At 41.7% G+C, this 23,095-nt stretch overlaps 2 non-coding genes across 2 annotated transcripts; both read right to left on the bottom strand.

The window, feature by feature from the left end:
* Nucleotides 1–1,673: 1,673 nt before the first annotated feature.
* On the bottom strand, nt 1,674–1,746 carry trnar-ccu (transfer RNA arginine (anticodon CCU)). Its single transcript has one exon. It is a non-coding gene; the product is annotated as a tRNA-Arg (tRNA).
* Nucleotides 1,747–5,659: 3,913 nt separating this feature from the next.
* On the bottom strand, nt 5,660–5,732 carry trnar-ccu (transfer RNA arginine (anticodon CCU)). The gene has a single exon. It is a non-coding gene; the product is annotated as a tRNA-Arg (tRNA).
* Nucleotides 5,733–23,095: the final 17,363 nt, after the last annotated feature.

The following is a 23,095-nucleotide window of genomic DNA, read 5'->3' as shown; positions in this document are numbered from 1 at the left end:
GAGTATCAGGGAAAGATTCTCACCTGGGGCAATGAATGAGAATTCTGGGAGTAATGATTAGATTTGACCAGTCATAGTGTTATAGAGTCATACAGCATGAAATCAGGTCCTTTGGCTCAGCTGCTCCATGCCAATCATGTCGTCCAGCAAGCTAGTCCCATCTACCTGTGATTGGTCCATGGCACTCCAAACCTCTCCTATCCATGTACTTATCTAGATGCCTTTTAAATGTTGCTAACATGCCCATCTCAACCACAATTTCTTTCAGCTCATTCCAGATATGCATCACCCTTTGTGTGAAGAGATTGTCCGAGAAGTCCCTTTTAAATCTCTCATTTCCGATCTTGTTTTTAGCACCCCTCCCTGAAAAATATAGACTATGTGCTTTCATCCTCTCTATTCCCCTCACCATCTTGTATGCACAACTCTTTCAGGTCATTCCCCAAATCTCCTTCGTTCCAGGGATTAAAGTCCTTGTCTGTACATCTTCCCCTTATAACTTAGGCAACATCCTTCTCCACAACGTGGCCAAAATACTCCAAGTGTGACCTCATCAACATCTTTATATAAGATACTAATAAAATAAAAATTCTAACATGGTGAGAAGACAACAGACTTTTGAGGATTGAGTAGTGGGTATATTTTCTGATCCAGATTAATGTCAAATCTAACCTGGAGTTTTGATCCACTTTCAAATCAGGTACAGCAATCTAGATGCTGGAGATCCTCAATGGTTCCATTTCATATCAGAGAATGTATACAGTATACAACCTGAAATTCTTGGTCTTCACAGGAATCCACAAAACAGAAGAGAACCCCAAAGCCCCCTGTCCCCCCTCCCATGCACAAGCAGCTGCAAAGCATCAACCCTCCCCCTCCCCCTCCCACTCCCCCACTTATTTCAGTAGGAAGCATCAGCACCCACCAGGCAAGCAATAGCAAGGCCCCCAAAGGGGGACCATGATCTGCAGTCCAACAAAAACTATTCACCCAGCAATTCAACCTGCCACAGGTTCTCTCTCATTAACAAGGGACAGAGAGGTGTTACCACATGAGAGAGGAGACCAACAAAATAGCCGCTGTTATATGTTACAGTCTGTCATGTCGCTTTTATTCTGAGTTCTCTGACTTGAGAATCAGCAGCCCTGGGATATCAAAGAACTGCTGGTAGGTGATCTGCTGGAGCAGGAAACGCCACCATAAAGAGCCACAGTTTGAGTGCAGCTATAGATTACATACTCCGTCAGAACCTCATTTACCTTGAAAAGGGAAAAAGAGACATTAAAGAGAAGATTCGCAGGTGAGCTCTTAGAAGCCACCCTCTGGCAACATCTTAGCTCTGCTTTAATTGCTTACTCAGTAGGGCAGGTAGCATCCCCCATGGGCAAACAGAATAGTCGCCATTTCAGGTTAGGATTCTTCATCAGATTCTTATCGCTACTGAATGAAAGAATTATGGGTGCAACAAAAGACTATGCAGCTGATTGAAAAATAGTCATCCCACCTTCACTGCCTGGCAACACTTCTGTGTTTTAACTTAGTAATATGATTGTGTGTGGGGCTAATCTGTAATGGGAATAGATACCCACTTGGGCATGAGAGAAATAAAGGAACAAAGGAAGAGACTGTTCAGCTCTGACAACAACTGCATGACCAGAAGGAAAGTTCTTCCTCACCCCAGATGGGACTTGAACCCACAATCCCTGGCTTAGGAGGCCAGTGCCTTATCCATTAGGCCACTGGGGCTGCTCACTAATTTTTCTAAATAGGGAGATAGCTGGATTCACAAGAGTTTCAACCTCACAGTATTCAAATACCTTCAACCAGGTACAATTTCCAAATACAAGTTTGCCAACAACAGCACTGCTGTTGGATTAATCACAAGTGATGATGTATCAGAGTACAGAGCAAGATAGGACACCTGGTTGAGTGGACACCCTAACAACAATCTCTCACTCAGCGTCAGTTAAACTAATGGGCTGATTGTTGACTTTAAGAAGAGGAAGGAGGACGAACATGCATCAGTTTACATTACTTTGTTGGAGGGTTAAGGAGATTTGGCTTGTCACTAACACTGTAACAAACCTCTACGGATTGAAGTGTTGAAAGTGTCCTGACCTGTTGTCTGTTACAACTATTCAAATGCATAAGAATGTAGTAATCCCTCTGCATCACTGGTAGCTGCAAAAGACGGCAATACCTGTCATCCCTGCCACCTGGCCTATGCTATCCTCTTGCAGCTACCACCAGGCAGGAGGTAGAGGCCTGAGTACCCATGCTGCCAGGTTCAAGAACAACCATCCACTTATCTTGAAACCTTGAATGATAGGAAAATTTCTAACTTGGAATAATGGGAAAAACCATGACAAAAAAGCTATTCAGTTAGTTCAAATATAGCAATCCAACCCCATTCGTGCAATAGTTAAAGAATTCCTCACCCCAGATGGGACTTGAACCCACAATCCCTGGCTTAGGAGACCAGTGCCTTATCCATTAAACCATGGGGCTGCTGGCATCTGTAGATGACTCTGACTAATAGGGAGATTGCTGAGCCAGGATGCACAGGCTCATGGATTTTAAATTCATTATAGTCAAACAGCTTCAAAGCATGCACAATGGGAACTAATTCTACAGTTGACTGATGTCATCAGATTTTATTCTTCTGTAATGGAGTTAGACTCGGAACCATGTTAATGAACATAGACTCAGTTAAAGTAATGAGAATCATTTCTAATGTTGTGTAATGGGGTAATTCCTATCTTGGGTTAATGTGGATATACCTGCTGGAGTACTGGGATATAATTCTAATTGAGTGTGGTGTGAAGGTATTGGGTTTGTTGACCGCGAAGTTCGAAACTCAAACAAAGTCATATCCAAGCTAGATAGCTATTACTAAAGGGAGGTTATGCTGTAACTACTCAATCATGAAAGATGTATTCACTTAGCTGTTCCTCCATGGTTAGTTTAACTGCCAATACCCAGTATTTGTGCAGTGTCCTCCCCCACCCTCCATCAAGGAGAAGATACTTCAAGCTAATACAGTTCATTTATTTTTAGTAATACACATTTAAATCAAAATAACATTCTTAAAACACATTTTAAACTCACAGAGGACTTGTATCTTTTAAAGATTTCCAAATTAGAAACCATTTCTAAAACACAAAGGATTTTGTAAATTATAAGCTAAGAAGACATACCTATGAGCCACAGATGAAAGACTCATCTGTTGCAGAACTGAAAGCAGAAAAATAGAATCTATGTTTCTGTCATTCTTCTTGATGTTTCTGGGGTTATTCCTAAAAAGCCTGGACTGCTCTCTACACTTAACTATTTCTCTGCCACCTGAGTGACTTCACACGTCATAATTTTCCAGGTACCTTTTTAGAGAAACGACTTTTACACTGCTTCTGGAGACGGAGTTCCCAGGTACCCATAATTAATGCTGTGAAGCAGATTCTTTTAAATATACAAAACTTCCAAATATTAGCAGATCAGCTGTTTGATGTGCTAAGTGATAGTATCAGTCTGGTCTGCAAGATTCCTTGAACTAAATAACTCAGCCAGCGCTGTCTACTTTGAAAAAAAAAATTAAGTAACCCAGTGTCTTACACTGCACCACTTTAGCAATAAGCCCAGATGCTCTGCACCAGCAAGTCTGTGCTGTATAGACTGAGACTGCTTGCAAAACTGTCCTTTTAACTTCAAACTGATTGCTGCTTGTAATTTACTTTAAGAACTGAGGGCAGGGTCCTGTTTATGACAAGAAGCTAAACAAAGAATATTGGTTGGAAGTTTAACTTGCTTAAAACAATGCTTTGATTTCTACAAATGTGAGTTGCTGTGTAGAAAGGTGAGCTTCACAAAAAAAGAGAAGGTCCCCTGCCAGAGAAGGTCCCGTATCCATGACAGAGGATAAACTCTAAACTGGAGGAACTGGAATAGATTTGATCCTGCATAAAGGGGGTGAGGTTAAATCAAGAAGTACTGGAATTAGTTTACACCTAATGACTGACTTCATTCATAATATCTCAGTTTGAATAATAAGAACCTATCTCTATTGGAGTACTTGGAGTAGAATTGAACCAGAAGAAGAGATGCTATCCAGATGTAGGTACTGTATTTGTGACTTTTAATAAAAGATAGATTTATGTAGGAGTAACAGAAATTATTCTAACCTGGTACAGAGGAGATAGGACCTGATCTTGTACAGTAGCCATAGATTTTTTTTCTTGGTGCACTGGTTACATCCTCTGTCGGACTAATGTTGAATTTAAACTGGAATGCATTCTAATTGCTGTATTGAAAGACAATTATAATGTTGGGCGATAGGAACACCAACCATGTGTAAATGTGATAAATTCTCAGCTGGGGTCATGAGAAAGAATTGTCAAAATCAAAATTGAGATTATTGTCATATATGCAAGTATGTGTATGCACAGGTACAATGAAAACTTACTTGCATCAGTATCACAGATGTGTGCTATCATATAAGCAGTATTCACAGGGGAAAAAATAATCATAAAATATACCTCAAACACGAGGAAATTTGCAGGTGCTGGAATTTCAAGCAACACACACAAGAATTGCTGATGAACGTAGCAGGCCAGGCAGCATCTATAGGAAGAGGTACAATCAACATTTCAGGCCGAGATACAAGAAAACACAATTGGAGCAAAGAAAACAAAGTCTATTTTCATACAAAGAAGTCAGAGGTCATAGTGCAGCCAAATTGCAATAATTAAGGCATTGCCTGTTGGTTCAAGAACTGAATGGTTGAAAGTAGCAAGATCAATGGGAATATTTAGAAACCTGGAAAAATAAGAGAGTGTAACTTAGAAGAGGTATACATTCTAACTTTGAGCAAAGGAAAAACTAACCTAATGGGAATGGATTCTGACCTATCGCCTTGATTAAGAGAAACATGGAAAATCTACAACAGAGAAAGAAACCATCCACTTGGTTCAAAAATAGCTATCCAACCTTCTCCATGCACTGTTATAGGACCCAGGCGGGATTTGAACCCATAATCCCTGGTTTCAGAGGTCAATCCCTTATCCACTGAGCCACAGGGGCTGCTCAGACTTTCATCAGTAAAGAGTTACTGAACCTGGATCGCAGGGAGATTTGTAGAAAATAATGGGACCATGCTATCCATGCTGGGACCAAATTCCACTCTGGAGTGATTTTATCAGATTTCTAACTTCACTAATAGGGGTGGACTCTAAATTTGTGTACTAGGGATAATTCTAACTTCAAGTAATGGGAATGGTTTGGGGGGATAATCCTAATGGGGATTCTCACCTTCAAAAATATGGATCTCCCCTGAGGTAAAAGGATAGTTTCTGACCTGGAGTGGATCAAACCAGGAGCAATTGAAAAAGATGAAAAAGACCAAATTGAAAAAGACCTGTGAAATGGGGAGAAGCCCCATTGGGTGTGGCTTTACCAAGTATAATGGGGGACACAGTTCATCCTGAAATAATGTAGATACAATCAAATTTGGAGTGACAGATGTATTCTATGTTGTAACTGGATTCTCTGCAGAAGTACTGAATGAGAGAAACATGCCAAATTTACAGCAAGGGCAGAGACCAGTCAGCAGATCAGAAACAACTCTTTCCATATTCCAGTAACATAACCCAGTCAGAAAACATTATCTCACCCCAGATGGGACTTGAACCCACAATCCCTGGCTTAGGAGGCCAGTGCCTTATCCATTAGGCCACTAGGGCTGCTAGAGCCAGCAGCCAGTCTTAATAGGAAGGTTGCCAGACCTGGATTGCCAGGGAGATTTTCAAACCCATGGTTACTAGACAACTTCCAAACATGTACACCTTGGACATGATACTACTTGGGGGTGATGACACCAACTTCTAACTTTCAGTGAAGGATCTCAAAACTAGATAATTCTAAATTCAGATAATGGGAAAGATTTCTAATCTTGTGTGTTCTAGCCAAGATTAATTAGGGATAAACTCATTGGAAGTAAAGAGATTAAATTCCAGCCTAGTATAATTGGGATTCTAACCTGAAGACAGTTTGTCCCAGAAACACTGAGTATAGTTTTAATTGTAGTGTTAGAGGCCAAGTGTTCCATCCTGGGTTACTGAGGATACAAGCAAAGTAGGAGCCACAGGGATAAACCTCTCTCAGGTTCTAGGGGATAGATTCAAAACTGCAGTTATTGGGATGTTCAAAGCCTGGAGTAATTCACACATTCCAACCTGAACTAATGGGGATCTTTCCTAATTCATCTTAACTGGTGATGTATTCCAGCTGGGAGTTGTGAGGATAGATTCTTACTGGGGAAATTGGGATACTTTCTGCCGTAGAGTGAGTAGGGAAGAATCTCGCTGGAAAAAGGAAGGGTTAGTTTCTACCCTGGGGTAGTGGAAGTGAAGTAACCTACAATAAATGAAAAATATTCTGTCCTACAGTAGTGGTGAGATGTACAATCGGAGAACACTGTGGATCATTTAAACCCTGTGGAATAGGTGTGAGATCCCATCCTGGAATAACAGAAAACTGTGCAGCACAGGAACAGCCTCCACGATGTGGTGCCAAACTAATTGAACTAACAACTCCTAATTAATCTAATCCTTCTTCACATCTGTACACTGACCATGTCTGAAAAGCCTCTAGATGCCTCCATCACATCTGCCTCTACCACTACCCCTGACAACGTAGTCCAGACACCCACTACTCTCTGTGTTTTTTAAAAAAAAAACAACTTGCCCCACACACCTCCTTTGAATGATTGCTCTCGAATATCAGACATTAAATCCTGGGGAGAAAAAAAGATACTGGCTTTTTATGCTATCTAAGCCTCTCATAATCTTATAAACTTCTAACAGGTCTCCGCTACTCCAGAGAAAACAACCCATGTTTGACAAGCCTCTCCTTATAACACATACCCTCTAATCCAAGCAGAATGCTGGTAAAATTTCTTCTGCACCCTCTCCAAAACCTCCACATCCTTTGTATAATGGGGTGGCCAGATCCACATTATGGATGTGATCCATCTTGGAGTATTAGAGATGTAATCTGCCTTGGAGATCAGATTTCACCCTGGATAAATGGAGGTAAGTACATTCCAAATGGGAATTTGTTACTGATTCTAAATCAAATCTTATGAATAGGTACATATTCTGATTCTAAGTACTCTGGATAGAGTCCGACTTTGAGCACTATTAACTGATTTAAACCTGGAGGGAACTGGATTTTATCTGGAGTAAGGTGAGTGGAGTCTAACTTGGAGTTGTGTGGATATATTCTCTCCAAGTATTGGATTTAGATTCTGTTTGAGAGTAATAAGGTAAGTTCTTATCTGGAATAATAGAGAAAGATTCTTTATGTTTGGAGTAGGGGCACACTGTAATCAGTAGTCATGGGAACAGATCATTCAGAACACACAATAGATGCATTTCAATGAGAGAACAATTATGAGGGGAAAACTCACTTTCTTATGATTAAGATTACATCAAATGTAGAGAGAAAGTATATATACATTTCAAGTTTAATTGTCATTCAATCATACATGAATACCCATGAATACAGTCAGACAAAACAGTGTTACTCTGGGGCCAAGGTGGAAAACACATTACAACAATCACACGCAGCACACACAAAATAGCAAGCACATTTAAGATATCAGTAAAATACAGTCACACAAAAATATATTCCAGGTCTCTGAGTCCATGAACATTGCAGAAATCAGCAGTTGACCACAATGCAGATTGTCTTCTGCCAAGTGAACACTGGGTGGCAGCACCAACTCCAGCTTGGATGCCATGCAACACCATCTCTAGTGGAGTGCACCAACTCTGACTATATTGGTAAGTTATTTGGCACTAGGAGGAGTTCCCAGGAATTGGTACAAAAGGGGGCCATTATAGCAATACATATGGAGAGGTGTGTTGGACTCCTACTATTACTGTTGATGTCCTGCATCAAACCCAGCAGTCACCAGCAACTCAGAGTGGGAGCCTGTGTGTGAGGTGATGATTGAGCTTGGAAGAGTCAGGAGACAGGATCTTGCATGATATCCATTGGGTGGTGATGAGAGACTGGGTTGTCTATCAGCACATGGGGTAGGTGCTGTAAGTGGGGACTCATTACACCCTGAGCCCCATATCTCACTGTTGAGCAGTCATACCACTTAAACCCAGCTCAGCCAACATCAGGCCTTCCAGGCAGCCTCTTCATACTGAGTCATCGGGTGAATCATTTCTGAGAGATGGTGGTGAGGCACAGTGCTGATTTCAGTGATGCACATGTGAAAATATTATGCTCATTTCCCTCATCTCCTTTCCTTTCCAAGTGCCAGTCCAGATGCCTTCTAAATGTTGCATTTACATCTGACTGTACCATTTTCTCTGGCAACTCATTCCATATACCCACCACCCTCTGTGTGAAAAATTTGCCCCTCAGATTTCAATTAATCTCCTTTCACTTTAAACCTGTGCCTTCTAGTTTTAAACTCCCCCACCCAAGGAAAGAGACTCTGTGTTGTCATTGAAGAGAGTCCAGAGGAGGTTCACGAGGATGATTCCAGGAATGAAGGGGTTAACACATGAGGAGTGTTTGGCAGCTTTGGGCCTGTACTCACTGGAATTTAGAAGAATGTATGGGGATCTCATTGAAACCAGGACCAGATGAGATGGACCCCAGGCTACTGTGGAAAGTGAGGGAGGAGAGCGCTGAGCCTCTGGCGATGATCTTTGCATCACCAATAGGGATGGGAGAAGTACCAGAGGATTGGAAGGTTGCAAACATTGTTCCCTTGTTCAAGAAAGGAAGTAGAGATAACCCAGGAAATTATAGACCTGTGAGTCTTACTTCAGTGGTGGGCAAGTTGTTGGAGAAGATCCTGAGAGGCAGGATTTATAAGCATTTGGAGAGATATAATCTGATTAGGGATAGTCAGCATTGCTCTGTCAAGGGCAGGTCATGCTTTACAAACCTGACTGAAATCTTTGAGGCTGTAACAAAACACATTGATGAAGGTAGAGCAGTGGATGTAGTGTATATGGATTTCAGTAAGGCATTTGATAAGGTTCTCCATGCAAGGCTCATTGAGAAAGTAATGAGGCATGGGATCCAAGGAGACCTTGCTTTGTGGATCTAGAATTTGCTTGACCACAGAAGGCAAAGGGTGGATGTGGATGGTTCATGTTCTGCATGGAGGATGGTGACCAGTACTGTTCTGTAGGGATCAGTTCTGGAACCCCTCCGCTTTGTGATTTTTATAAATGACCTGGATGAGGAAGTAGAAGAGTGGGTTAGTAAATTTGCTGATGATACAAAAGTTGGAGGTGTTGCGGATAGTCTGGAGGGTTGTCAGAGGTTACAGCAGGACATTGATAGGATACAGAAATGGGCTGAGAAGTGGCAGATGGAGTTCAGCCCGGGTAGGTATGAAGTGGCTCATTTCAGTAGGTCAAGTATGAAGACAGAATACAGTATTAATAGTAAGACTCTTGGTATTCTGGAGGATCAATGAGATCTTGGAGTCCATGTCCGTAGGCCACTCAAAGCTGCTGCACAGGTTGACAGTGTTGTTAAGGCATATGGTGTGTTGGCCTTCATCAACCATGGGACTGAGTTCAAGAGCCATGAGGTAATGTTACAGCTATATGAGACCTTGGTCAGACCCCACTTGGAGCACTGTTTAGTTCCGGTCACCTCACTACAGGAAGGATGCGGATACTGTGAGAAAGTGCAGAGGATGTTGCCTGTATTGGAGAGCAATGCTTTATAAGAATAGGTCGAGTGAACTTGGCCTTTTCTCCTTGAAGCGATGGAGGATGAGAGCTGACCTGATAGACGTGTAGACGATGATGAGAGGCATTGATCATGTGGATAGTCAGAGACTTTTTCTCGGGGCTGAAATGGTGACCATGAGGGGACATAGTTTTAAAGTGCTTGGAAGTAGGTACAATAGGGGGTGTCAGAGAATGGTGGGTGTGTGGAATGCGCTGCCAGTGATGGTGGTGGAGGTGGATACAATAGGGTCTTTTAAGAGACTCTTAGATAGGTACATGGAGCTTAGAAAAATAGAGGGCTATGCACTAGGGTATTTCTAGGCAGTTTCTAGAGTAGGTTACATGGTCAGCACAACATTGTGGGCCGAAGGGCCTGTAGTGTGCTGTAGGTTTTCTATGTTCTATGAAACCTACTGAATGTTGAAAAAACTGGATAGGGTGGGTGTGGAGAGGATGTTTCCTATGGTAGGGGTATCCAGAACTAGAGGGCACAGCCTTAAAATTGAGGGGTGGCCCTTTAAAACAGAGGTAAGGAGGAATTTTTTTAGCCAGGGAGTAGTAAATCTGTGGAATGCTCTGCCACAGACTGTGGTGGAGGCCAAGTCCATGGATAAATATAAGGCAGAAGTTGATCATTTCCTGATCGGTCAGGGCATCAAAGGATCTGGCAAGAAATTAAATGTATGGGGTTGAGTGGGATTCGGGATCAGTCATGATGGAATAGCACAGCAGACATGATGGGCTGAATAGCCTAATTCTACTTTTGTCTTATGGTCTTATCGTCCTACCCTATCTATGTCCATCATGATTTTATAAACCTTTGTGAGGTCACCTCTCAGCCTCCTACACCCTAGTGAGAATAAACTCAGCCTACCATATATCTCCTTATAGCAACTGTGTTTGATTCCAGGCCATACCCTGGTGAATTTCTTACTTGTTATCACATCCCTCCTGTTATGACACTGTACAATACTCCAACTGTGGCCTGACTGAGATCTCAGAAGACATTTAGTAAAAGGCTGCATCAAAGATCAAGGTGCAAGAGGCAACATATAGATGTGGGATAGAAGTCCAACTCAATTAAAGGAAAGAGAAGTAGACATAAACTGTACTTTTCTTGTGGTTGGCAAGATGTACTGAATGGTGAGTCAGAGGAATCAGTTCTGTGTTCTCTGCTTTCAGCTATTAATGAAGTTGGTTTTGATGAGGCACTGAAGCTGCGGTCACTAAATTTGTTGTCAGTATACAGATAGGGAGCCGACCCGTGGTGTCGTGACATTGGCACTGGACTTTGAGAAGAGTGGTCCTGGGTTCGAATCCAGCCAGCTCCTTGTATGCTTTCCAACCATGCTGGGTTGAGCCTTGAGCTAGCAACTCGGCCTTGTGAAAAACAGACAAGTGGTAAAGAAACGGCAAAGTTACTGCCCGATATGCCACAAGGTGCGATGAGGAACAACAACAAAGGTAGGTAGGAAAGTAAGATGTGATGAGGACATAGGAAACTACAAAGTGACAAATAGAATAAATAGGCAATTACCTGGCAAATGGAAATATCTGTAATAGTTCCTTGTTTTAAGAAAGGATGTTAAAATGTTGGAAGCTATTTAGAGGATTACTGGACTTTCTTTTTGTGGAAGTTGTGGTCAGACAAGAGTTAAAGACAACATCCAGGAAATAATGTCCTGAAGCAGTTGTAGTCAAGTGAGACTGCCAGAGACATCTCTGCTTACTATAGACGAGATGGGTTGGGGTGACTTCAGCAGTGTGTACTCAAGCCAGCCAAGTGAGGCCTTTGTAGTGAGACTTGTCCAGAAAGATCTTCCTAAAACATAGCATCCGTCTACACAATAAGGGTGCTGGAGACAGACGAGATAAGAATAATGGAATAATGTGAAAGGTAGCCAACAACTAAGGGACAATTGTCTTAGCAAACTTCCAAATATCATCGACTGACCATTTGAAGTTTTGATTGACTTTAACATCTCTATTGTGAATGGCAATTGATCCTACAAGCAAGGAATTCAACATATACAATTTACCAAATGGTCAATATCCATAACAGATAAGCCAGTTCTGTGTAAAAATAGCAAGTTTTCTGTCTTGGCTTCAGAACAGGGGCCATGCTGTTCTCCTTGTGCACGAGCAAAATAAAAAGAACGTTTGAGTTGTAGGAATGTGTGTGTTCTGGGCTCAGTTATTTTAGCTATTTTAGTTTTAATTATTTTAGTTTATTTAGTGGCGATGACACTTTGTCTTATTTATTGTTTCTGAAACTGAAAACTAACTTGTTTTCTTACATTCCTGATTCTGATTAAGGGTCCTTCACCTGAAATGTTAACTGTTACTCTCTCCAAAAATAATGTCTGGCCTGCTGGGTTTTTCCAGCATTTTCTGCTTTCAGTAGCCCAATGAAAGAGGAGATGGTTTGTCTTGTAGGAAATGTTGAACAGGCAGCACTTGAGTTTAGAGGAACGAGAGAGGACTTGATTGAAACAAAAATCCTGAGTGGCCTTGGCAGGATGGTTGTCAGAAGTTATCTACCCCTTTCGGAGAGTCTGGAACTTGGGGTCATTTGTCTGAAAAGACAGGGTCATCTAATTAAGACAGAAATTCTTTCCTCTGTGGGTATGGCTCTTTGGAACTCTCCTCTTCAAAGAGCGATGGTGTCTTTAAATATATTACTGAAGACGTGGATTATATACATGCTAATTGAAAGATGAAAAGTTACAAGGAGTAGGTGAAAATATTGAGCTGGAAGTTGCAATCAGATCTTATTTACTGGAGCAAGCTACAGATGCCAAGTCACTTATTTCTGCTCTTAATTTGTTTGTTTGTATTTCCTATCTTGTTAATAGATTTGGATTCAATTCTAGAGGAACATGCCCTTGTCACGTTTCTACCCTTAGGGAGGAGTACAGGAGCCTGAAGACCCATACTTCACGTGTTAAAATGGGTCATTCCCTTCCGCTCTCAGATTTCTGAACAGTCCTATGAACTAATGAAAACTGCATTATTTTACGTCTTTTGCACTACAGGAATTTATTTTGTAACTTTTTGTAATATTCACGTCTTGCACTGTGATGCTGCTGCAAAAGAAGAGATTTGATGATATGTCAGTGATAATAAATTTGATTCCAGATCCTAATGAGGAATAAGCACAGATTCTCACATGAAGTAACGGCAGGGGATTGTAAACTGAAGTAATAGGGGCAAATTCTGACCAGGAATAATGAGGGAAGATTCTTAAATGGAGGCAGTCTATCCCAGATTAATAAAATAGATCTAACCTGAAATAATGGGAATAAATTCTATAAATGAGCATTCTGCCTTGGAATAATAGTGCCTTACCTGGAAAGAAGGTGAATTCTATCCCTGAGAAGGAGGAGGGGAGGTGCTAACAAGGACAGATGAAGCTCCAGAGTTGCAGGACAGGTCTCGCCCAGAGTAATTGAGAACGATCCGATGAGGCCATGAGACCATCAGACATGGGGGAAGAATTAGACTATTCAGCCCATTGATCTGCTCCGCTATTTCATCAGGGACGTTCCAGTTCTCTCTCAACCCCATTCTGTCACTTGAAGGGTATTTCTGTTATCATTCTCCCTACACCCTTCCAACCCATTGTATAGATTGTCTCCGATACAGCAATGCGCTGTGACTTTATATGGAAACACTTCAGCCCTGCACACTACCCTGGACAGACCTCTTCCCACAGGAACTGGTCTCTGTACCTGCTGTACAAGGCTATTTTGGTTTAACTGATTTTAGACCATAAGACCATAAGACACAGGAGCAGAATTAGGCCATTTGGCCCATCGAGTTTGTTCCACCATTTGATCAAGGCTGATCCATTTCCCTCTCAACCCTATTCTCCTGCCTTCTTCCTGAAACCTTTCACACCCTGACTTATCAAGAATCTATCAAGCTTCACCTTAAATACACCCAGTGACCTGGCCTCCACAGCCACCAGTGGCAACGAATACCACAGATACACCACCCTCTGGATCAAGGAATTCTTCCTCATCTCCACCCTAAATAGGCATCTCTCTGTTCAGAAGTTGTACACTCTGGTCCTAGACTCTCCCACTGTCGTCGTTGTCGTGGCTATCCCTCGAGGGTGACGATGATGGTCTTCGTTCTGAAGAAGTGACCCACAGGGTGAAGACGCCTGTGCGTGTATTTGTTTAACGTGTACTTGATGTTGCACTCCAAGAAGCACACGATACTTCACAATTGTTTCCAATGGCATGGAAACCACGATGACTGAAGCTGATGGATTTGTTGCAGCCTTCATCCACCTTCACAACTGTTGAGTTCGAAGTAACTTCATCCGCCTGTTCCACCGTTGAGGTGTTGATTGGATTGTTCATTGTCGGGGACCTCACCCTCGACCTTACCGCCATGGGTGACCCTACCGGGAGCATAGCTCCAGAAAGCATTGCTCTCGGGATCACGGGACCATGCAAGCTTCTCCACCACGACAAAGTGACAATCTTCTCCCACTACAGGAAACATCCTCTCCACATCCACTCTATCCAGGCCTTTCAATATTCGATAGGTTTCAATGAGATACCCCCTAATTGTTCTAAGTTCCAGCAAGTACAGCCCCAAAGCCATCAAGCACTCCTCACATGATAACTCTTTCATTCCCAGAATCATTTTTGTGAACCTCCTTTAAACCCTCTCCCATGTCAGCGCATCCTTTCTTAAATAAGGAGCTCAAAACTTCTCACAATACCCCGAGTGAGGCCTCATCAGTGCCTTATAAAGCCTCAGCATTACATCCTTGTTTTAATATTTTTATTCTCTTGAAATGAATGCTAACTTTGCATTTGTCTTCCTCACCACTGATTCAACCTGCAAGTTAACCCTTAGGGAATCCTGCACAAGGACTCCCAAGTCCCTTTGTACATTGGATTTTTGAATTTTCTCTCCATTTAGAAAATAGTTAACCCTTTTATTCTTTCTACCAAAGTACTTAACCATACACTTTCCAACACCGTATTCCATTTGCCACTGTGTTACCAATTCTCTTAATCTGTCCAGGTCCTTCCACAGCCTCCCTGCTTCCTCAACACTACCTGCCCCTCCATCTATCTTCATATCATCTGCAAACTTGGCCACAAAGCTATCAATTCCATCATCCAAATCACTGACATACAACATAAAATGAGGCAGTCCCAACACCAACCCCTGAGGAGCACCACTAGTCACTAGCAGCCAATCTGAAAAGACTCCCTTCATTCCCACTTTTTGCCTCCAGCCAATCAGCAAATGCTCTATTCATGCTAGTAACTTTCCTGTAATACCATGGGCACTTATCTTGCTAAGCAGCCTCATGTACGACACCTTGCCAAAGGCCTTCTGAAAATCCAAGTGCACAACATCCACCAATTCTTCTTTGTCTGTCCTGCTTGTTATTTCCTCAAAGAATTCCAACACATTTGTCAGACAAGATATTCCCTCTAGGAAACCATGATGGCTTTGGCCTATTTTATCATGTGCCTCCAAGTGCCCCAAAATCTTAACTTTAACAATTGATTCCATCCCAACCACTGAGGTCAGGCTAACTGGCCTATAATTTCCTTCCTTCTGTCTCCCTCCCTGCTGGAACAGTGGAGTGACATTTGAAATTTCCTATCCTCTGGAACCATGTCAGTATAATAGTGATTCTTGAAAGATCATTACTAATGCCTCTACAATCTCTTCAGCTACCTCTTTCAGAACCTTAAGACCTTTCACTTCCCAAGCGCTTTCTCCCTAGTAATAGGAACTGCATTCACTTCTGTCTCCTGACACTCTCGTATTTCTGGCACACTGCTAGTGTCTTCCATAGTGAAAACTGATGCAAAATACTTATTCAGTTCATCCGCCATTTCCTTGTCTCTCATTACTACCTATCCAGTGTCATTTTCCAGTGGTACAATATCCACTTTCACCTCTCCTTTACTCTTTAAATATCCGGAGAACTTTTGGTATCCCCTTAGATATTATTGGCTAGCTTAACTTCATATTTAATCTTTTCCCTCCTTATGGCTTTTTAATTGCCTTCCCAATCATCTCAATATCTCACTATATTTTGCTCTATTATGTACCCTCTTTTTTGGTTTTATGTTGGCTTTGACATCCCTTGGCCATGGTTGAGTTATCCTGCCTTTAGAATACTACTTGTTCTTTGGGATGTATCTATCCTGTGACTTCCAAATCACTCCAAGAAACTCCAGCTATTGCTACTGTACTGTCATTCCTGCTCGTGACCCCTTCCAATAAACTTTGGTCAGCTCCTCTCTCACGCCTCTGTAATTCCCTTTACACCACTGTTATACTGATACATTTGACTTTAGCTTCTCCCTCTCAAATTGCAGGGTGGATTCTATCATATTATGATCACTGCTGCATAAGAGTATCTTTACCTCCACTCCACTCCCTCTGCCTATCTGCCTGTCCTTTCAACACAATTTGTATCCTTGGATGTTAGACTCCTAACTCTGATCTTTCAGCCACAACTCAATGATGCCCACAATACCTGCCAATATTTAACTGTGCTACAAGATCATTTACCTTATTCTGTATACTGCATACATTCAAATGTAGCACCTGAATCTTTCCTGCACCCTTTACAGCTACATGACATCCTTCACAGAGCCAGGAGACCAGAACTCAACACAGTATTCTGAGTGTGGTCCCACCAATAACATGTACAGTTGTAATATGATGAACACTGTGACCAGCTTTGGTGATGTTATTTAAGAGGTAGAAGTTGCATTCTCTTCCAAAACAGCTCTATGACATATTTTATTTTCACTAGGAAGATACAATTTGATCTCTGTAATCAAATTGACCATATTACTCCAATTAGAATAGATTTACATTGCTCTAAAATAAAATCTGTCTCTGACTTGTTCTGGATAAAACTTGCTCATATTAATAAAATTTGCTCTTATTACTCTATAAAAAAATTTCTTCTCAACAATTTAATTTTTGTTATTTATTTTCTTCAACAAGTTCTAATGAAGCGCATTCCTCTGACAATATTTGTCACTATTGTAGTATCTATCACCATTCCTCCACATTAGAATCTTGCTCTTTGTAAAAGCTGGACATCACACTCTGTTTATTATCTTACCTTGCCTCCAGCAAATTGTATTTCCTCAGTACTGCCCTGGATTAAGATTTGCTAAATATGCCTTGACATACAAGTACTGCAGAAAGCCAGGTTGAGAATCTAAAAATGAAGTTGACACTTTTTGTGTCAGGCAGGACATGTTCTTCCAGAACGAAGGCTTTCTTTATTGATTCTTGTGACATGAGTGTTGATGCCAAGACTGAAATATATTTCACATCCATGTTGCCCTTGAGATGCCAATCCTGGACCTTAGAGTCATCGAGTCATAGAAAAGCCTTTTGGCCTATCTAATATTTGCCGAACCATTTAAACTGCCTGCTCCCACTGACTGCACCGAGACCATAGCCCTCCATAACCCTACCATTCATGTACCTATCCACACTACTCTTAAACATTGAATTTAAACTCACGTGCACTACTTGCACCGGCAGCTCATTGTGCACTCTCATGACTCACTGATTGAAGAAGTTTCCCCTCACTTTCCTCTTAAACTTTTCACCTTTCACCCTTAACCCATGACCTCTGGTTGTAGTTCCACCCAACCTCAGTGGAAAAACCTTTTTTGCATTTACCGTATCAATACTCCTCATAATTTTGTATACCTCTATCAAATCTCCTCTCAATCTTCTAAATTCCATAGTCATACTATGACACTGACTATAAAGTCCTAACCTGTTTGATCTTTTCTTATAACTCAGGTCCTCTGGCAACATCCTTGTAAATTTTCTCTGTACTCTTTCAGCAATATTTACATCTTTCCTGTAGGTAGGTCACCAACACTATACACAATACTCCAAATTTGGCCTCACCAATGTCTTGTATAACTTTAACATAACACCCCATCTTCTGTACTCAATACTTTGATTTTTGAAGTCCAATATACCAAAAGCTTTCTTCACAACAAAGTGAAAATCAAACTAAAACTGCTGATGCTGAAAATCTAAAACTAAAACAGAAAATAGTGGAAATGCACGGCAGGTCAGGCAATATCTATGATTTACTTGGGACCTTCGTAAAACTATGGGTCTGTATTGGGCACTGCATGGTTTCGTGAGAAGTTCCAGAACTGCGAGCTAGTGATGATGAAGGTTCAGCCATGTATTACATCATTAAGACTTGTTAAACAGTGGAGACGGGGCTTCCCAATCTCATTATGTCATTGGAACATCCCTTACATGGTTACTCCAGAAATTGACACCTGGTTCCAAACTTCTTAAAAGTGGCGATAAAATACTGGACTTACAGATATCAGTCTTATGTTTTATTTACCGCATACTGTCAGCTACAATGTAACAGTAGATCTAGAGAAATGTTTTAGAATTCTCCTGAACTTGATTGATTGGAAGATAATACAAATAAAGAAAAATGCTTTGATGGTCCATATGTCTTTTTGGTTTCTTTTGCAGATCAGAATGCAGCACAGCTACTCATTTAAAACGACGTCCATTTCACTCAAAGTGGGACAACACAGTAAGATTCAGAAAATGGGGCATCACCCACATGCAGTTGCCTTTGTCTGTGTCCTGCTCCACGCAGAGGTTAAGGTTACACGGTGGTGGGGGTTAAGAGTTGAAACCTGATAGTCTCTGTATGTTTGAAGACTAACTATATTTAAATTGTTGCATTCCCGAACACTGACACATGTCTGGTGACAGGCCAAATGGCTTCTTTCTGGACTGTAAATTTTCTGTGATTTTCCTCCAGTTTCAGTGTCATCCAGCACTGATGCAATGTCTTACATTCTGCACAGCCTCAACACCCTGTCACTGAAACTGCTTTCCTTCTCACAACTTCTGTTTCTTTCAGCACCGTCCAGCACACATACTATATCTTTCTGACTCAAGAAATATTTGGGAAAAGAAAATCTTTCATGGCCATGTGTTCTCCAAAGCATTTCCAACCAGTGAGACATTTGTTGAAAGGCAGTCACTGTTGTAAGAGAGTGGCCATTTTGTGTATACCATGCTCACTGAAACAGTAATATATTAGTGATTGATCATTGCTCATAAATATTGTTTAGGACACTACTGCATGTTAATATCCCTACTAACCACACACACCTCCCATCCAATCCTTCTTTGAGGCAATATTATGGGTCTTTTTACCCCTTTCCTCCCCCTCTGATGCTGAGGGAGAAGGGAGGAGACTTGGTTGAATGTCTTCTCTGCCAGCAGTGTGGCACTCCCTCATGACTGCATTTTTATTCTGGCAGGGGAAGTTTAAACATGAATATTTTGGCTGTAAGGCAAGAGTTCCCGCACTAGGCCTGGGCAAACACTTTGCGGTTCCTGTCTCATAAGTGAAGGCCACCCATTCATGGGGACCATTTACAAAATTCCTCCTCAAACCGGGGAAGAAAGAATGCTGAATAAAACTGAGCATCTTATAAGGGAATGGACTTTCTCCTAATTCCACTTGTCTATTGTTCATTGATAAATAAGAAGAAAGCAGAACGTGTGCTGAAAATTGCATATTATCACAGTTGACGAAAAAGCCTGCTTTTCCTCACTTATGTATAGCACCGACATGGCAGAGGCACAGACCTGATCACTCTGACATTTATCAGGTCTTCACACAGACGGGAATGATCCATGAACCCCAGTGCAGCAGTATGTACATACATGCCCACTCATGTACACACTTCCACACATACATACACAGGCAGACACACATCTACCATTCCTCACCTCTGTACACACGCTTTCAGTATATGCATATACACATGCATGTACACATACAATCACACATACATACCGACAGATATTTGCATACATACACATTCACGCTCACACATACATAGAAAATGGGATTAAAGGTTGCAGAGCAAAAGTGAAGCAAGATGTTGGAGAGCTCAGAACCGGACAGGTAAGCTTTAAAGTGCTTGAGGTGAGAGTCATACTGATTCCACTATTAGTAATGGTATTCGAGTGTGCAAAGACCATTCTACGCTGTTACAATAGCAGGGTGGTATGGTAGTGTGGAGGTTACTGTGATGATTTACAAGTAACCCAGGTTCAGTTCCTGCTGCCCCCTGTAAGGAGTCTGTACACTTTCCCTGAGAGCGTGTGGGTTTTCTCCAGGTGCTCCAGTCTCCTCTCACAGTCCAAAGAAGTACCGGTTGATAGGTTAACTGTTCACTTTAACTTGTCCCATGATTACACTCTGGTTAAATCAGTGGATTGCTAGATGGTGTGGCTTGTAGGGCGGAGGGGAATATTCTGCACTGTATCTCAAGAAATAAATAAAAATCAGTATAATTGCCAAAATGAATTTCTGGACTTTTGTTGACCTTATAAAGGTCTATAATATTATAAAGAGCATGCATACGATTGGTAGTCAGTATCCCTTACCCAGGGCAGTTGAGTCCAGGACTAGAGGGCACAGGATGAATGAGAGGGGAGAAATTTAAGATGATCTGAGGAGTAAATTTTTCACACAGAAGGTAGTGAATACCTCGATTAAGCTGATGGAGGAAAACACAATTACAGCATTTAAAAAAGTGATGGATAGGTACTCAGTAGGAAAGGAGCAGAGGAATGTGGGCACAATGCTGGCACATGGTCAGCATGGTCGAGATGGGACAAAGAGCCTCTTTCTTCATGGTGCAATTCAATTGGAATGCTTGTTCCCAAACTTCAAGAAGCAGAGACTGCTTGTTTTCACTGCACTGAGTAAGGCCGGGAGTTTCTTCCTCTCCTCTTGGCTGGGGAAGAGATACCCTGGAAGAACTGGCTGCACAGCTTCTGAAACACATTTATTGTTACCATGCAAAAAAATACAGAGACTGATTGGTGTGTAGCCATGCCCTACAAACTGCAAATGGATGAATGACAATCAGCTTGTCTGAGGGGCGTACGCTGCTTCCTCACAGACCCAGCAACTCTGGTTCAATCCTCACCTCTGGTGTTGTCAAAGCAGAGTTTTCACATTCTCCCTGTGGCCAGGCGTGCTTCCTTCTGGTTCTCCTGTTTCCTCACACATATCGAAGATTAGTGAATTAATTAGCTGCTGCAAATGTGTTACAGGGGAAATCGGTGATAGAATGAAATTGCTCTGAGAGCTGGCATAGGCTTGATGGACCAAATAGCCTCCATATGAAAGTGTGAAAGAATTGAGAGAACTCTTTTTGCAAAGAACCAAGGGATCTTTAAAGTCAGATGGATCCTCAGTTGAAAATCTCATCCATAAAAACTCCTTCAACAACACTGTTCAGTCCTGTGGTCCAGTGAAGCAATGGTCATTGTTACTACATAGTGATATACATATTGGATTTACAGAGACACGAGAGACTGCAGAGATGGATCACACTTAGGAGTCGAATGATGTAAAAAGCTGGGAAGTGGTGGGTGAAATTACTGTAACAAAGGGCTGGTGAAGATGGAATCTGATAGGAGTGGACTGTGGAACATGGAATAAAAGGACGGAGATGGTGAGGGCTACTAGTGGGAGGAGTGTGTGGGTGACTGGCAGATGGAGAGGGTGGGGGAGCAGAGAGACAGGGTGGTGAAGGCCAACTGGATTAGGAGAAAAAAGGTTGGGGGAGGGGCAGTGGGGAACAGTTACTGGACTTATAAATTGGATTTACAGGGCAGGGTGTGGTGATGCTGTGGACAATTTTGTAAATAGACTTTCTCTAAAAAGCTGGAGAATGACTTTGGAAAGCAAGCATTTTTCTCACAAGCATGCCACAGACAGAAGGAAAGATGAATCAAAATAGTGCAGCCAATTTCCATAATGATTCAAAACACCATGCTGATAATTATAACAGAAAATGAAGACTAAGAGATGGGTGAATGTGGATTGTTTTCCATTCAAAACTGCAAGTAGAAAACCAATGCATGAACTTACTTTGCAAACACAAAGCCTTCCAGCTGCTGGTGCCTGACACCCTTAAAACTCAGGTCCCCCATCCCTTGAAAAGAGGCTTCGTGCAAAACTGTTCAGTGGGTGTCAGCAGCTGAGTGAGAGCTTTTACTCATTAAAGGCTTCACAAACTCTCCAGAGAGTCAGGGCACTCCTGTGGTTCAACACAGTCTCAATCCCTTTCTGCTGTTGGAAATTATATTTGAACTTTGGAAACCTGGAGGCTGAAATATTACTCCTTTGAACATGGTAGATTTGTAGCTTCAAGGACAAAGGAAGCAAGAAATTTGCACTGAAGTTTCCTCCTATAGCCGTCAACAGGAGAGTTTACAATGATGTACAGAGACACGGTAGAAGCACTAAACAGATACTTTGCTCTTCACAGGAGAGGACACAAGAAACCTTCCAGAAATGTTATGGAACTGAGAATCTGTTGAAGAGCTAAAAGAAAACAGTAATAGTAAGAAGAAAGAGCTGGAGAAATTAATAGAACTGAGGCATCAGAGGCAAACAGTGAATGTGTTGGCTAGTGTTTTCCAGAATCTTATTGCCACAGATTGGGAAGGCGGCTGTGGTGGCCAATTCTAACTGAACCAAACTGCTACCGCTGGTGACCCCCACAGATTTGTTATACTTGTATGACATGCCCTCAGCTCCAATAATGATTGTTCCAAAAGTCAAACATATGTATTTGATCCTTCATTAGCAACTAGCAAACATACAACCTTGAAGTAATGTACCTTAAGCATACCCAAATGTAAGTTAAGCAGAATTGAGTGCTCAGTAAAACATACCACATCCATGGGCCCCGAGCTACAAACTGCCATGAACAAAGCATGAAGGAGTAACTTATTCCCTTCACTTTTACCTTCCCCCCTACCATAATAAAAACAGAAAACAGAATACAACACTGATAGAGAGCTGATGCATGGCTCCTACAGTGTCTATGTAACTATTATTTTAAAAAGGAAGGAGAGAGATAACAGGAAATCAGAAATCACTTGGCTTAACCTAAGTTGTAGGGAAAATGTTGGAGCCTATTATAAAGGATGAGATAACAAGAACAGTGGTATTATTAAAAAGGGATTGGATCAAGAATTGTTGGTATACAAACAGATGTAGATGCCCTTGTATACTTGTCTTCCTCTCCTTCTCCCTCTCCCCCTCCCCCTCCCCTCTCTCTTTCTGGATGATTGGCAGCTAGGAATTTAAGGGGAATTATATTGTCAGCTTGTATTCAAAGTGGAATGAGTGTTGATGTCTGAATGAGAGTTCAGTGATTCCAGGTTACCTAGAAGAGAATGGGAGCTCTGCCAAGTTTTGATTGGTTGAGAAAACTCAG

Source organism: Mobula hypostoma, chromosome 6 (genome assembly GCF_963921235.1).
Source record: "Mobula hypostoma chromosome 6, sMobHyp1.1, whole genome shotgun sequence".
NCBI classification, from domain to species: Eukaryota; Metazoa; Chordata; class Chondrichthyes; order Myliobatiformes; family Myliobatidae; genus Mobula; species Mobula hypostoma.
The sequence above is the reverse complement of the archived record's forward strand: the minus strand, read 5'-3'. Positions and strand labels throughout refer to the sequence as shown.